General features: G+C 56.4%; 1 pseudogene; it reads right to left on the bottom strand.

The window, feature by feature from the left end:
• Positions 1-14,846: 14,846 nt before the first annotated feature.
• LOC112302454 (uncharacterized) lies at positions 14,847-16,563 on the bottom strand (annotated as a pseudogene).
• Positions 16,564-16,809: the final 246 nt, after the last annotated feature.

Here is a 16,809-nt window from a genome sequence, read left to right as displayed (position 1 = left end):
GCGCAAGGAGGGCTCTGTGCAGGGGTAGGGGTCTTGGATGCAGAGGACATACAAGGACCTGGCAAACAGGAGTGATCCATTTCAAGTAACCGATGAGGCCCGAGGTCCAGTTGGCCCGGCATACAGATAAGGAGCCATCCCATACCCTGCTTCCTCCAAGGGGGTTCCACGGTCCTGAAGTCGAGGAAACCAGCTTCCCTGCCTGCTTCTTCCCAGGCAGAGCTGCAAGGGGACCAGTCTGCGGCTGGGGGCTCTGCCTCTGGCTAAAGTCCAGGAGAAACCATGACCTCAGACAGCAGTCTCCCTTGGCCTCTCCCCGTGTTGGGCAGTCCTCCCACTTGCAGAGGTCCCTGTGAGATGAGCCCCTGCCCCTGGTCCCCAGCCCCCAGCCCCCAGCCCCCAGAGCCCGGCAGAGACCACTGTGCCGGAGTCTTTGATATTCTCAACAGGAGGCTTCAACAAGGCCTTGTCCTTGTCCCAAGGCCTGGGGCTATCCCAAGCCAGGAAAGCCTCCCAGTCCTCCTGTCTCCGCAGTGAACTTTTCGGAGCAGGAGAGGAAGTTTGCCTTGGGAGAGGGTCTGGCGAGCACTGGCATGGACACAATCTTTAGGTGGGGCTCCAGACATCTGTGCCTGCAGCCCTGACCCGCATCTGAGAACTTCCCACTCAGCCTTTAAATCCCTCACAGCACATAGGGGTCTGCAGTCCTGGAACAGCGAATTGGGTCAGGTCCTTTCAGGGGTGTTCTTGTAGGGGTTCTGGCTCCTTGGCTCTGGGGGCCAAAGTTTCCCCCATGGCCTATGAAAATAAAACCAAGCAGAGAATAGCCCAGCATCCAGGGGAGGGTGTGGCCTGGAAGGCCACCCACAGCTCGCCTCCCCTGGGGATGGGGGCCAGTCCAGAGAGCACCAATGGGGTGGACACCAAAGCTGGAGGTGCAAGTCACCAGCGAGGTACAGGGACTTCACTTCCTCCCCAACTGGAAGATTCTAGGCACTGTTAGGACCTCGGGACCATGGCCGCCCACTCTAAAGATGTTTCCCTTGAACTCTAATCTCTCGGGGCCAGGCGTGGAGGCTCAGGTCTTCCTTGACCCTTTCTGCAGGAAGGTAGGCCAGGCTGCTGTGGCCTCCATACGTTTTTTCAGGGAGTAGGAGGTAGCTTTAGGGGCCGAGACGGCAGAGATTTACTGCCAGGGCCCACAGACAACCCAGCGCCCACCCGGAAATCCTTCGTGGTTCAGCAGACAGGGAACTCCCTACGGGCTCTTCCGTTCCTACAAGTCACATTGAGCTACACGACTGTGGGCAAATGGGGCCTGCTCAGGCTCTCCAGTAGTTAAAGTTCAAACTGAACTACCTCCTCGGGTCCACTCCGTGATTTTCTATCAGCTCCCCAGGCCCTCCCCTCCCGGCTGCGGATGTGGTTCTTCTGCTCCTGTGGTCTGGGCCTTCAAGATTCAGCAAGGATGTGCATTGCCAGTGCCACGCACGTGCCAGTTCAAAGCCAGGCCTGCGAGGGCCCAGAGGCGAATGAAGCACTTCCTGCCTGTCGGGGAAGTCTGTTTCAGGGCCACCTGGGCGGCCTTGCTGGGCACGGTCAAGGGGCTGCTGCAGCCCATCCTGGGCCAGGGGAAATGAGTGCGCAGGCGCAGGGCCAGCCCCTGCGGGCTGTGCCGGGGGGACCCTCACCGGGAGGCTGCTCTGCTGTGAGCCTGGTGTGTACAGAGGACAGTCCAGGACGGGCACAAGTTACTGAGTCCTAGCCCTTCCCTCCTCCGTTCCCGGGGGCATTCTGTTCGTGTTCTCCAAAGCCCGAGGGAGGCCCTGCCAGGGGCAGGCGACAAAAGCCATTCCCGAGGAATCACACCTGCAGGGTGTTCACATTCCGGGGGTCATTTGGTCCAGGATTTTTTTTCCCAAAATGTTCCAACATGGAAAGCTGTTCTTCAAACAAATCAAATGTGTGAGGCAGATCAAAATAGAAAAAGGGGGAAAACACGCCCCATATATGGCACACAGGCAAACCTTGACCTGCAGCCAGCCTAAAACCTGGCCCGATCTCCTGTGATCCTCCCAGGACACCCGAGGGCCTGGAAGCCTGCTCCACTCCCCTTTCGTTTTCCCCAGGAAAGATGATCTGGGTTCTAGCCAGAGCAGAGAATATTGGGATGCGAAGAGCTCTCTTCCAGAGGCTCATGGTGGAAAACCCTAAGGCATCGACAGTCATGTCTGCTGGGTTCAGACCCTTTGCAAGTCAGGGTGAGGCTACGAAGATCTTCCCGTACCCTGAATTAACCTGTGAAAGACAGTTTCTCTGAATATCTCAGTAGGGAGCCGGCAAGGCCCCGAACTTCCCCTTTCTCTCTGTCCCCAGTCCACTGATGGATCCAGCAGACGGGAAATGTCTCCCAAAGGTAGCTTGAGGACTGATATGAAAAAGCCGGTGAGATGGCTGTGCTGGGTGACGGGAACATCGCCCCACCCTCTTCTCCTCCTGGCTGCCCCCCACCTCCCATCTTTTTACACTGTTACTCCCCACCAGTCCTTATTTAATACCTTGGCTGGCACCAGCCCACCCCAGTGTTGTTAGAAATGGAAGTCCATTAATTTGCCACATTTCCCATCCCCAGGGCCCATCGGCAGTGAGCTACCACTGACTTCCGCTCTGGAAGAGCACGCTCCAGCCCATTCCCTGTATCGCACAGGTTTTTTGCCGCACCCCATGCCCGCACTTCTTCAAGATGCGCGCCATTGCTCCTGAAGAGGCAGCCTTAGCAAGTTCACTTCACAGGAACCAAGCTGTGGGCTGAGCTATGTACATGTCGCTCTGGGTCCCAAATTCTGGAGGGGGCAGCTTCCACCCCAACATAATCCATCTACCTTGATGCCCCACGATGCCTCCTCCACACTCAGATGCCAACAAGCCCCCCACCCCCGCGCGTGCTTTGGGACCAGGCAGTGACGAAGAACTGGCAGCAGCAGGGCTGAGACGCAGAACCCGCCCAGGGCACAATCCACCTCCTCTCTCTTCGGGGCCACCGGGGAGCCCCAGCTTCCAGGAAGGCGCCCCCAAACCCGCTTGCATCCTCGGACCCCTGGGGTGGTCAATGCCCATTTGCGCCTTTAAATAGCCCGGGGCAGACGGCTCTGCCGCGCGACGGGACCCAGGTAAACCGTTGGGAGCGGCCGTTACTCGGAGGCCTCCGCGCCGGGCGGCGGGTGGGGTGGGGTGCAGACAACGCTGCCTTCAAAGCCCGGTCCCTCCAACGGCCGGCGGGCGCCACTTCCAGGGAAGGCGGTTCGGCTGGCAGCGCCCCGCCTGGCCACGCCCACTCCTGACCACGCCCCGCGTCAAACTCCCGGGTCTTCAGCTTGGAGCTGCTCCTGGGGTGGGTGTAAGCGCAGCTCCGCCTTTCTAGATTTCTGGGTCGGGGTGCACGACCAACTTGGAGGGTTTCCCAACCTGTGGTCAGGCTGAGCGGTCCTCCCTGCGCTTTGGAGAACTGCGTATCCGTGCACTTTCTGAAGGATCTCAGATTGAGCTGAGCAGAAGTGATGGATGGTTACTGGGGAGAGTCCAGCTAATTCAGACATCTGGATCCAGCAGGCTGTTCCTGGGCCCAGAGACGTCTTTGAGGAGCCTGCGGACTTTGCCTTGTATTGTTTGGGCTTGAGGACGAACCCACAGAAATCTTGGGCGCCTTCAACCCGCACTCCTCCCTGAACCCTCTCGTTCCTCTCCATCCACGTTGAAGTGTAAGGGTCTTGTCTGCTTCCTCAACAAAAACCGAGGCCTTGGAGTTCCTCCGCCAGCACCCTCCTCTCCCGAGGAGTGGGCAGGCTGCATTTCTCTCCATATTCTCTTCCTGGCAGTCTTGGGTAATGACCTCCTTCCACTCCTTGGAGCCCCTCCCTCCCACTCTTTCTTCTCCACTTAGCTCCCAACTCCAGAGGAGCTAGAGCAGTGAGGTGAAAAAAGCAATTTCCTTTCAGCCTAAAAGGTTCTAATATGAACCTGGAGAAAGTGGGATTTAATAAGCCGAAAGTGGTTGCAGCCTACCTTGCCACACTCCCACACCTCTCCCCTTCATTCCTTTTTAAATAACTGAAGACCTTTTTGAAAACCTAAAGTGAATTGGCCACTTTTTGGAGGCATACAAAAGGTAGCTCTGAAATTATACCATTTGTGTCTGTGTAAGCCCACTGAAATAGGAAGTTTCTAGCCATCCACACTTTCATTGATGATCCCAATCCCTCTACCTGCAGGAACCTCCTCTCTGCCCTCTGACCAAATCCATCTGTGACAATTGTTCTCGCAGAAAGGCGTGGTGAACTGCCAGGGAATGCACCCCGAAGGAGGGATGGAAGGAGGAGACCTCTGTTTTTGATTAGAGCTTGGACTTTGAAGTCGAGGGAGATACTGGAAGATGTAAGGAAAACAAGGTGGAGAACTCTTCCCCCCACGTGGTAATTAGGTTAATAAGGTGGCCCGCATCAGAAGCCAGAGGGGCAGAGCCCCCCTGGAAAGAGGAAGTGCAGCTGTCTCTGGTGGCAGCGATGGTGAGAGAGGCTGTTTCTAGAAGGTGCTCCCAGCTGTGCTCAGCCTGTGTGTGTGTGTATCAAGCTGGAGTCTGAGGGACAGAATTCGCACTCCCGGATTCTTACACGTGTCTGTTTCACATCACCTGCCGAAAGGCTCTGTGTCCATTACATCACAGCCCAAAGCAGGGTGTCCTTGGAAACCTTGGTAACTATAGGAGGGAAGCTGAAGCCCCGTGGAAGGCCGAACTTAGCATCAGTACTGGCTAATCAATCAGGCTTGGACGAGTCGGGATGGTGAGGCCCAGCAGGAGCACTTCAGAATGCAGGGAGCATTGCCGCTTGCCACGATTCCCCTCCAAAGCCCTCTGCCAGCTGCCTGCATGGACAGATCGGGGAAGCCTCCCTGGAGGGGCAGCTTTGCTTTCTGGCTAGCACATGCTTGGCTTTAGAAGCAGACGGCAGAACTCCAGTGGTCCTCCCAGTGGGACAGGAGAAGCTATAAACTAGGGACCAGAACTTAGGAAATCTTTGAAGGATCTGTATCCGGCCATTTCTGAGTGTTTCGGTTTTGGTCAACTCCTTTCTTTGTAGTTAAGCCCTCAACACAGCAAAGGGGGTGGGGAGCCAGGAGACTGTCTTCCCAACAGCAAGTCTTGAGTGAAGCCAGGTCCCTCTAAACAAACAAACAAACAACAAGAAAGACTGAACCCTGGGGAACTGCCGTGCAAAGAAGGAGTAAGGAATGGTGGGCTGGAGGGTGTAGGCGGGAATGGGGTAATCTTGGGTTTACCTAGAGAAAGTCTGTGGGAATATCACTGGGGGCAGGCCACGAATTCCCATAGAGAAATCTGGGAATAGAGAATTCTGCACAGAGGTGTGGGTGCTAGGAGGGACAAGGGAAAGAATGAATGGGTCTGGGCACGTGAGGAGCTGGGTCGCAATGGAGCACAGTTAGTTTAATCTCTCCTTTGTTTAGTCTGTCTCATGAATCAGAATCAGCGCGTCGTCTGGGCACCCCAGCTAGACTGTTCATCCCCTGGGAGCTGGGGCTGCATCTTATTTTCAATTCCCAGTAGCACTTAAGTCAGCGCTTGCCACAGTAAGCTGAATTTTATGTCATTTGCCCTAAGTGGTATATTTGCCCTAAATGGTATATTTGCAAGCTTAATTCTTCCCGATCTCAGTTTATTCTTTATTTCCCCCCCCAAAGTCATTTAAAAGGGATTCCCTGAGACTATCTCCTAGCTAAGGGAATTGATCTCATAGCACTTAACACTTCCTTCCAGAATTCTCTGGAAATGGAGCTTGCTGGCTTATGGGCTATTTAATTCCGTGTATAATTAACCCTGTCTGATAAGATCGGATGGAGTCTACCCTCTAAGAGTGGTCGGAACGCTTGCTCTACAAATGAAAGCTGATATCATCCCCTACAACACCTCTGTTAGAATAGATTATTCTCTGCCGCACCGGAGTGGCCAAAAATCAAGGCAGGCCGCGAGAAGGGGAGGTCCACATCGCAGAACTAGAGTTTTACTGGAAGTTCACAACTGGGCCTTCAGCACGGCAATGGGAAGCCTGCCTCCTGAGTTGGGACTGCAGGGGGCAGAGCTCACCAAGGGCGGCCTCCCCCGAAACACAGCCACAGTCTGCCTCCCGGCCCCCACCCTGGCCCCCACCCTCGCTGGGCGTGCTGGCTCGAAGCTGCACCCCAGGTGGTTCAAACTCAGGACTTAACTAGCACCGGAAGGGCAAGCAGGATTTCACATTAGTGAATCAGATCTAGGCTTTCTGGAGGGAGGCTTGCCTCAGGGTGGCCGTTAGGAAGATTACCTCCTAATTTAAGAAGCTATAAGTAGAGATCTTTGGGGGTTAAAAAAAAGAGGGACCTGTACTCCTATCTCGATAAATCGTGAAGTTTCTCTCCCCGACATCTCTGTGTCCCCCCCTCCCCCGCTCCTTTCTGCTGCTGCAACATCTAGCACATAAGCATTTCAAAGAAAAAGAAGAAAGTGAAAAACTTACTGCTTCTCAATGTCCCCTAATGTTAAACACACACACACAATTACACACTTAGTGTGTTTTTTCAGGGAGATGAAATTCCTTAAGATTCCCTTATGGAATCAGAAGGAGTCACACTCCGGCTGTGATTTTGTTGAAATGGGAACATGAATTTATCTGAGCAGACCTGAGACATTGTCCTGGAGAGACCTGGGCTGGCGGTCCACCGCGCGGGGTGGGGGGTTCTCTCCAGCCCTGTGCCTCGCCCTGGGGACAGCACTTTATTTTTTTGTAAGACAATTTTTATTAAAATTATTGGGCTAGTACTGTTTAAACATTTATCAGTTCATCACCAAGGCTGAGTGTCAATTTTAACAGTTTCCCTTGTTGGGCGGGGGCTGTCTCTGAGCTGCTAGTGATGCAGCTGAGCCCGAAAGAGCCAATCCTGACGCACTCCTGGTTTCCTCTTCCCTCCGCCTCGCTCGCTCGCCCCTTCCTCATCTTCGCTCTGAGCTGATGATGGGGTGAAGTGCGAAGCCGTCTGGTGCACCCCCCTCACAGTACAGATGAGGAAACTGAAGCCCGGAGAGGGACTGCCCTCACCTGGTCCTGCATCGGCTCTGCCTTTCCCGCCGCCTTCGCTCTTGCTACCGTTCCGTGTGAAGGGCACCAAGCCGGTCTCTCCCTGGCCCCCTGTCCTGTCGTATTCTTTGCAGAGTATTTTTGAGTAGGTGGCTGCCACCGTCTTATAGTCGGCGTGGTAAAGGCAGACCTCTTTCCCGCCCTCCAGACCCCTCCCCCGCCACTGTGAGTATTGTGACCCTGGTCCCATCTGTGTCCTTTCATTCATCCTTGCGTCCAAACTCGGCATGTGCTGCTGTCTCTGTCACCACCTCGGAACCACACACCAGGTCGCCCCAAGGTCATGCTTTCGAAATAAATCGGGGAGAATGGTAATTGACGATTTCCTATAAGAATTGTATTGAACAAAACTCTATTTGAATAATGGCAGGAGAGACAACTTTGCCACTGTTATGCTTTCCCCTTAATCAAGATACAAAAAAAAATCTCGCTAAAAATGTTACATTAAAGGCTCATGAGTACCATTTAAATCTCCCCTAATAGTTGAAATGCTGTGAAAAGCCAGCGTTTCATCAGAGCCAATACTGCTGTGTGTGACACTTAATAGTACATTGTTGTGTGAATCTGTCACTCTGCAAACCAACGCTCGCATGTCCTGTGTCAGTGCGTGGCAGCCCTAGAGGGACTCCAGAAGCCATCTGCTTTGTCCCCTTAACTTTGCAAAGGAGGAAACGGACACCCTGAGGGAGGAAGGGACTTGTCTGAGGCACTGACTAGCACTGGAGCTGAAACTAGAACCAAGCCCGTGATTCCCCAGTCAGGACCCGCCGCCACCCCAGCTCCTCACAATCAGCGGTAGGATGCACTGCAGTCTGTTGACAATGGAAATGATCTTGGAGGTCTTCCTCACACCTTCTTCTCCATATAAGAAGGCTGGACCACCTACATGAGAGAAAGCCAACTACACTGAAGAGTCTGTCATCACCTCCTGACTGCTGCCTGATGTAGAGGCCCAGGTCCCAGGAGGTGAGACGGCTCCTCCAGAAGCAGGCTCGACAAGCCCGCGCAAACTCGTGGGCACCGAGTGCTGCTGCCCCCCAGCTCAGGGAAGTCACTCGAGGGCAGACACTAGGTGTCCTGACTCTAGTGTCGCCCCTTAGCTCCCAGCTCTGAGGCTTTCTCGGCCAACAGGTGGTCACAGAAACATCCTCCCCCCCACCAAGTTAGTTGTTGGGTCAGTTGCCAGGAATCTGAGGTGTTGACAGAGAGAGGTAAAGACCAGGAAACCATTTCTAACTAGTTGGCCCAGAGCAGAGAGTAAATCACCGGAAATGGCCTGGGGGAAGCTATAAAATGAGCATAAAACAGGATGATAATTTGTGATGTGCAGTAAAATGATCTGGGGAAGCCGAGCAGCCAGTGAAGGTTCACGTCCCTCTGCTCCGTGGCTGTTGAACCATGCTGAGCGGGTCCCTGCCCCCCTGGCAGCCACCACGTTCTAGAAAGCCCCTTGTCCCCCATATCAAGGTGGGAAAGTGAAGGCTGTCACCCAGGCCCCACACGGCCCTTGTCCGGGTGGGCATCTGCACTCCCAGCCGCAGGGCCCCACAGCCCTTATAATAAAATTCATTTATTATACTGTACACTGTACAGCATTCTACAGATCGCAAGCACTTTCCCACCCATTATCTTATTTGATCCTTACAGAAACTCTGTGAGGGGCCTTCTATGACTATGTTAAGGGACTAGTTCAAGGTCACACAGATAGTCAGTGGCATATCCAAGACCTGGACCCATTACGACTTATTTCAAGATCACAGTCTTTCTCAAACCCATTTTATTACCCTTTCTGGGACAGAAGATTGAAAGTCAAGGTATAAGTGAAGGTGATTCCCTACTTCCTACCTCCTCCCCACCCAGAAAGCCCAGAGGCTGGAGCTCGGGCCCAGGTTAGTGGGAGCAACTGAGTCTCAAGGCCGAGCGGGGCAGCCCTGGAGGGAGACCAGCAAATCTCTCCAACGCCCGGTCCTACGGGCTGTGACGGAGGCAGGCTGCCTCTTAGCTTCACCCACCCCATCGATCTGGGTCGCCCGTAAGTCACTGAGTTTGTAAAGCTCGTGGTCCGCCCTGCTTCAGGGACTCTCCATAGGGCTAACCAGAGACCCCAGGGGGCTGAGACAGCCCCTTCCCCACTTACCGCCAGGAATCAATTCTTCTTAAAGGTGGCCTGGTGTGTAGGGAACACCTCTTGTCTCAAGCAGGGTGGTCGTGGTGGTGAGAATGTCCCTGTCATATCCAAGGAGGGTTTGGGAGGTACCTGAATGTGGAAGGAGGTGACTGGAAGCAGAGAGAGCACTGGAGAGAGCAGCTTCACATTTCAGTGACTTTTTCTTGGGGTGACTTGGGTTCTTTTGTAGCTTGGTAGAGGGAGAGGGCAGGAGGGCAGGAGGGCGGGAGGGCAAGGGCCGGAAACGAGAACCCTGGGGCACTACTACTTCGGTAGTGCTGGCTCCACCACCAACCCATCGTGAGCCCTCAGGGAAGGCCCCTCTCCGAAACCCCGTTGCCTTTCTCTGCCCATCTTGAGGTGCCCTTGGAAAGCGCCAGTAAGATAATGGATGTCACAGGACTGTGTAAATCTCTAAGTGCTCGTGAGTGGTATTGGCCGAGCGAAGAAGCCACCAGCAGGCCTGTCCCATGCACCATCACTCTCGAGGCCATTTATGGTCAGTCCCCAGGCCTGTTGCTGCTGCCACGTCCCTGGCACATTGGGACCTACACGCTCTCATACCCCTTGCCCCAGCGTAAGCCTGAAACCTAGGGAAAGGACATGCAATTCTACATCAGGCCCAAGTGGGGGGTGGGGGGGCGGGGGGTAGGAGTGGAATCTTCTCCTAGACCTCCTACCCCTCCACAGGCACCCTTTCTTCGTACTCATCCTTTTCCCATGATCCCACAGAGAAGGGAGGAGGCCATCGTCTCAGGACCCTGCTCTCTCTCCGCCCTGCTCATCTACTTCAAGCTCATACTCCACTGATCTCCACTCGTTCTCAAGAACTGGTGTCTGCAAGGACCTCCCATTCCTCCCCCCACACCCCCGCAGGCATCCTCGGCAAGGGGCGCATCAGCTCTGGCTGAGGCTGCTCAGCCGGGCAGCTGGCCGGGACCCCAGCCCAGAGCTCCTGAAGGCCTGGTTAGAAGGCTGGGCAGCAGCTGCCCTAAGCCTCCCTCCAGTGGCGATTTCCTAATCCATCCCAAGGACCCAGGTTCCTCTGCCTGACTTGGCTCCCTTATTTCACCCACAGAGTAAAACCTTAGATTAGCTGCTACTTAAGAGGATGAATCTTTGTCAACCCAGGACACAGAATCTCAAAAGTGACTTCTCGGGGATATGGATGCCACCACCAGGGGCTTGGGCAACAAACAGCCTCCCTTTGTCCTCCAGACACCCGTGTCTCCTGCTGCTGAACCCACCCTACGAGTCTCTAAGAATTGCTTCTCTTTACTCTCTCGCTCTGCAACACTTCTGTCCCCCAGCAGGCTTCTGTTCCTTGAGTGGGTTAAGCCAGCTAACAGGCATAGAGGAATCAAGTTTTAAAGTAATTTACACAAGGAATTTGGGGACCAGGGAATCTCCTAGGGGATGACAATCGGCAGTGTGGTGGCCTCTTTACGAAAGCCCTGCCATGTTTACCAAACCCTGAGAATTCTAACCGGGCCTGTCAGCTTTCTCCTGCTTCCTTTTAAAACTGTGGCTGGGGTGGGGTGAAAATGCAGACAACTGTAATTGAATAACAATACAAATTTTTAAAAAATAAAATAAAATAAAACCGTGATCAGAGGCTGCATGAGGGAGAGCCCACCCCAACCCAGTTATCTCCACCTCAGCAGAGGGCATGCTGGGAGAAACCCCCGAACCATCTTTCTTGGGTCTAAGCATAGTTTCCCAACTCTCCCAGGGAACAGGACAGAGGCTTCTATCACCCAGAGTCCAGAAACGACCTCCAAGACTGCAGTCTGCTGTCAGTCTTGTTATGCGGCATCCTGACAAGTTGCCCATTCTTTTCCGCCACCCTGAAGTTCTGCCAACAGAGCCCTCAGGGTCGCCAGATGCTCCCCAGCTGCCTGTGGCGCCAGGTGGATTCTCCTCCAGAGTGACGCCTCTGGAGAGCGAGTGTGGCTTCTTCAAGCCAGAGTTAGCCTCCTTGCTCATCCAGACGTGAGATAGCCGGCCTTCCCTAGGGGCCTCCCATTTTCTGCTCAAGTCCCAGGTTTGCCATCGTCTGTGTCCTCACCGATGGACTGATGCCTGGCCGAGCTGCCCGGAGTTAGCCACAGCGCTCCCCGCCCCAGTGTTTGCTGCACGTGTGGGGCCCAGCGTGCTGGGCTAAGACAGCTCCCACTCCTGGTCCCTGTCCCCATGGAGCTTACAGTCTGGCAAGGGACACAAGGCAAAGGCGGCCCCAAGGAGGGAGTAGCTAGAAATCGTGCCCGATGCACCTGTGAGGTCCAGGTGCAGAAGCCCGTGTGCAGGAATCCAGCTCTGTGGACCCTTTTCACCAGATTCAGAAAGAGGCGGACTTCAGTCTAGGCCGAATCTGAGTGGTGGCAGGTGCCTCATGAATGGGGCCCGAATCGAGTCTTCCTCCCTGCGTTGGCAATGCAGGTGAGCTGCTCCTGGATGGGTCTCAGCTGTTCCCCAGACAAGCAATCTGGCTTTTTTCCTCCCAGAACCAACTTGGCCCCCTGGCCCTGGTCCCCCCAGTCTTCCTCTGCCTACGTTCGGCCTGCCGTTTCCGTTGCTGTGCTGATCTCCGCTAACTAGGGAGCGCGTCTGCTGAACATGCTCGCTGCCCAGTCTGGGGGCCAGAGAAACTCCCCCAGAGTCAGGGCCCTGCGGCGGGCTGCAGTGGGGCTACTGGGGGACGGATGCAGCGGCCTCCAGTCTGGGGCTGGGGTGGGAGGGGCACCTGGAATTGGGATGGAGATTTTGACGGGAAACAGGAGGGACTATTTGGAGGGACTATTTGGAGGGACAACGGAGGGCAGAGCAGGCTGCTTTGACAGCAGGCCTAGCCGCCCTGCGGGAAACGGCTCAGAGACGCGGATCAGCTGGAGCCTTTCCACCCGCCCCAGTCCTGAGCGGCTTGCACCAGCCTCCCATCTGCGCGGGGCAGCTTTTCTTCCCTTACTCTTCACCCGTGGGTCGGGGAGGTTTACAGTAACGTGGGAATGTGCTTTGAAACCCGTGAGATAGCAAAGGAACACGTGTAGGCCAGGGCTCCGTGCCGTGTGCATGTGGTCCTGACGGCAGGGCTCTCTCGTGCGGGCCCTTCGGCTGGCCAGACACGTCCACGTCAAGTCCACGTCAAGTCTCAAGTCCACAGTTCCCAGCAGCTCCGCGGCCGTTATTCCCTCCTCGCTTCCCTCTCAGCCTCCATCAGGTAGAATTTGGAGTCTTCCTGGCACATTTCTCACTTTTGCGTATACTCCAAACGGGCATTTAACGAAAGGCAGCATTCGGGCTGCGGGCAGGGCGAGCAAAAGGGCTGCTTCTTTGTCTTTACCGTTTCTTTGCTCCCTTAAAACACCCCACCCCCTTTTCTTGGCTCTTTCAGCTCTAGGCGCCTGCTTGCAAGGCCCTGCCTGCCCACTCAAGGGGGCCTCGGCCGGCCCTCTGTGGGAGGGTGTGGGACATTCCTTGGTCTTTGCGTGTGAACAAGATGCTGCGTTAACTCCAGCACGGTCTTGCAGACAACCCAGCAAGACGTTACAGAGTGTGTGTCAGGAAATCCGTGTTCTCACCCTAGTGGGGTGGAGAGAAGGGAGGGCCTGAGTCCTGGTCCCAGCCGGCTGCCTGTTTCCCACAAGAGGACAGCAGAAATGCGTGGTTTCGACGCCCGGGAGCCCCACTTTGCGTGTCCTTAGTCTTGTGAGGGGCAGGGCTGGCCCGCGCCTGCCCTGCGTTTCTGAACATCGCACGGTCTGCAGCGGTCAGTTCCTCGTCCTCCAGTGGCTGAACCGCAAGAAAACAGACTCTTTCCTAAAGCCGAAGAGAGATTCTAACTAGCCGTGAAGGACCGTTTGTATCTTACCTTTCCCTACTAGACTAAGTGCCTTGTGAGTAGGAATACGGGTTTTATCCTCTGTACTCCCCACAGTACTCAGTGTATGTGGTGTCCTGGGGGTGAGGAAGACTGGGTCCCCGCCACCACTGGGCAGCACTGTGCTGGGCCCTGATGTTAGGTCAGGGACAGTGTCATCCAACAGCCCATCACCCGCCTCCGCCCCCGGGAAGCCTGCCTCGAATGCTCATCAAACCAGGACCACAGCAGAGCCGCCTGCAGTCTGTGAACTTTTTAGAAGCATGAAGAACAAGCTCCTTATAAACGGAGTTGCAACTAGGAAGACACACGGCAAAGCAGAACCGTGCCCGCTCCCTGCCCGCCCCACCTGCAGCTCTCTTCCGCCCCGTGGCCAGGAGCAGAAACACCCAGCAAGAACCTTGGGCTTCAACTCCAAACTCTTCCCAAGGCACCCCTGACCTGGGCCTTCTGGAGGCCCTAACGAGGGATGAGTGGAAGGCCAGTGTCAGGGCTGGGACTGAAGAGAGCACAGAGGGACACCTAGCAGAGGAGTGACCCCCTTCCCCCAGAAGAGATACCCATCCAACCCCCAATGACACCCCCAAAACCCCTTCCTCAGCTTTGACAAGTGGTCCTTAATGTTAAGGTGGATAAGTTACAGGGGCTTCCCCGCTATGTGGGGTCCGTCTGCTTCGTCCTGGCAGGAGACACCTCTCACAGAGCAAAGCTCCTTCCCAGGCTTTCCCAGTGACCCCAGACAGGGGCCCCAGAGGCCAGCTCACGAAAAAGAGGCAGCTCCAGGGGAGCTCTCACCTCCTCACCCCACGACTTTGATAAGGAGGGTGCCCCAAGCCACCAGAGGTCCCCTGCAGATGCCGTGGGGAAGCCTGCTATTTTTCTGCAAGCAAGCAGGGCTGGGCCAAAGGACAGACACGTTGTTTCAAAGTGCACTGCAGCCAAGCCAGTCCAGGCCGGGAGGCAGAAGGGACCGGCTGGGACAGCAGGCGGTGGATGGATGGGGGGGCAACAAGGCTTTTTCCTAAGCATGGGCACAGCGGGACCTCCCACTTCAGGAATGGAGTTTCTTGTTTTCCTCCAGGACCCCCCTCAATTGGTGTTGAGGGGGTAAGAGCAGACACCAGATAGGTTAAGGGAGCAGCAGCATGGCCTGACTCTCAGCTGAAATGAGCTCCAGGGGAGGGCGGAGCTGCAGCAGGGCTGCTTGGTCCTCCTCTTCCCTTCCTACTGTCGGTCGTGCCCCATGGAGCCCCCTGTGCTCGGCAGGGAGGGAGAGGGGCACCAAACAGGGGGCGGGGCTACATCCAGAGGCTCATGCCCCCTTCCCCTGCTGACCTGCCTTACCTCTCCCCACCCCATTCCTCACCCCCCTGCCCCAAAGTCCTGGCTTGTGGGGGCACCTGCTGGTCCCAAGTCCCAAAAAGGAGGCAGTTTCAGAGCTGGCACCACAGAAAGCTCATGACTTCAAAGTCTCCCTCCTCCAGCCTGGCTGAACACGCTGCTCCCCCACCCCTGGGGGCGCTGAGGCTGGGCTGCGAACACTTCAGCCCTCGGGCTGTGTTGCCGCCTTTAACCCTCTTCCTCCTGGAGAGTGCTCTCGGGCTGGCCGGCCGGCCGCTCACCGGGCACTGGGCTGTGGCTCCTCAGCTGGTCGTGTCTCCAAGGACAGAGCACAAGCAGGGAGACTGGGGTGGCTGCAGTGTGGTCCTCCACAAGTGGGGCAGGGGATCCCCAGGGGGTGTGGCTGGCTTCCAGGGGGGTAGGGAGGAAGAGGTCAGGGGCCAGGCTCCAGGCAAAGGAGAGCATGGAGAACTGTTCCCCCAACCACTGTGGCAGTGGCCGGCCCAGAGCCAGAGAAGGTGTGGTGGAAAGGCAGGCTTGGGGGTGGGGGGGCGCAGGGGGCGCAGGGGGCAGGGGGGAAGCGGCTCTTCTGGTCCAGAGTGGATGGAAGACTCCCTGGACTCTGGAGGGGATGTGGACGGGAGAAAGGGTTCAAGGCATCTTCCTCCAAGGCCCACAGGTCAGGCCCTTGGGAGCTGCCCAGCAGGGGCCCAAGCCCCTCTCCTGCTGGTTCCTGGCTCTGGGCCTCAGAAGCCTTGGGGCCTTCTCCTCTCTCCAGAGCACCCAGATCTGTAGAGCCGCCAGATTCTTCGAGTAGGAGGGTGGGGGGCAGGACCCTCAGGGAAGCTGGTGGGCAGAGGTGATTGGGGCCCAGACACTGGAGGATGGGCATCCTCTGCTGGCTCTTCCAGCCTCGGCTCCCCCAGCATGACTCTGGAAGAACGGCTGTCAGGGCGTCTTCCCCTGTGTCTGCCCCTGACACTCAGCCCCACTGTACCCTCCTCTTTCTCCTCCTCCTCCTCGTCCTCCTCATCCTGGTAATCCGAGGATGGGAAAAGGTGGGTCGGCTTGGGAGGCAGCGTGCTGGGCTGCAGCCCCTTGTCCAACATCCAGCCAGGTCTGGGCTCCGGCTCCGGCTCCGGCTCCCGCTGGGGAAGGCCCTGGTCCCCTGGGTGGCTCACAGGTTCTGGTGACTCCGGCTTCACCTGAGGAGGAGGCAGGTCATCACTCTCCCCGCATGGCCAGCGAGGACATCTCAGGTACAGGAGAAAGGGTGACCACATCCCGAGGCCAGGAACTTTGGACGGCTGAGCCGCTGCCCTGTGTGGAGCCCCTGCAAAAGCTGGCTCCTGCCTCTGCAGGCTTCCTCATCCCGACCCTCAGGCGCATCGTGCGGGTCAGACAGCCTTTCCCCCGCGCTGGTCACTTCTGGGAGCTGAATGGAGAGACGGCGCACTGCCTGCAGGACTCCCTGTCTGCTTCAGAGTCTGAGCCTCGCGGGTGCAAGGCTGACGTGGGGGGCAGCTTGGCCCCTGCAGACCGGAGCGGTCCCAGGTCGGGGTGCTCAAGCTCGGCGGAGAGCAGGACTGAACAAGGTCTGAAAGCAAAAGCCCTCGCACAGGCGGTGGGGGCAGCCGGGAGGAGCCGAGACGGCCAAGAGTCGCACCGCTGCTTCCATCGGCTCTGCCCTGGCCGACTCTGAAGCCACCTTAGACTCTGCCTCGCCGGACGCTGACCGGCTGCCTCCTGGACCTGGACCTGATCTGCGCTCCTGGGACTCGGGTTCGTTATCCCCCAGTTCTCTCGTGTGATGTTATTGCTGTTTCTGAGTGATTGTTATTACCGGGTTATCATGGACTTGGATTGAGTCTGCATTAGTAAAAGCTGAGTAAATTGCAGCTACCTGTGTTGCCTGTAGGGCTGCTGGCAGTACAGGTGGCCCAGCGCCTCCGGTCTGCAGCAAAGGCTGGAGGCTGGCTGATAGGAAAGACCATAGCGTGGGCACCCGTAAGGGTAGCGTATTGCTCGTGCCCAGCACCCACGCGAGTGAGCTAGAATTGAGGCTTCCTCTCTGCCCTGAGCCCCAGCACCCAGTGCGACATCGTGACTATGAGTGCCACAGTCACCTACATCAAGAGCAGCCGGGGACATGTCCCCAGTCTGCAGCCGGATGCCACCCCATGTCCCCATACCTGGTGGAGGGTTTTTTTTTTTTTTTATGATTAAGAACCTTACAAACT

The sequence above is a fragment of the Desmodus rotundus genome, chromosome 11, assembly GCF_022682495.2.
Source record: "Desmodus rotundus isolate HL8 chromosome 11, HLdesRot8A.1, whole genome shotgun sequence".
NCBI classification, from domain to species: domain Eukaryota; kingdom Metazoa; phylum Chordata; class Mammalia; order Chiroptera; family Phyllostomidae; genus Desmodus; species Desmodus rotundus.
The sequence above is the reverse complement of the archived record's forward strand: the minus strand, read 5'-3'. Positions and strand labels throughout refer to the sequence as shown.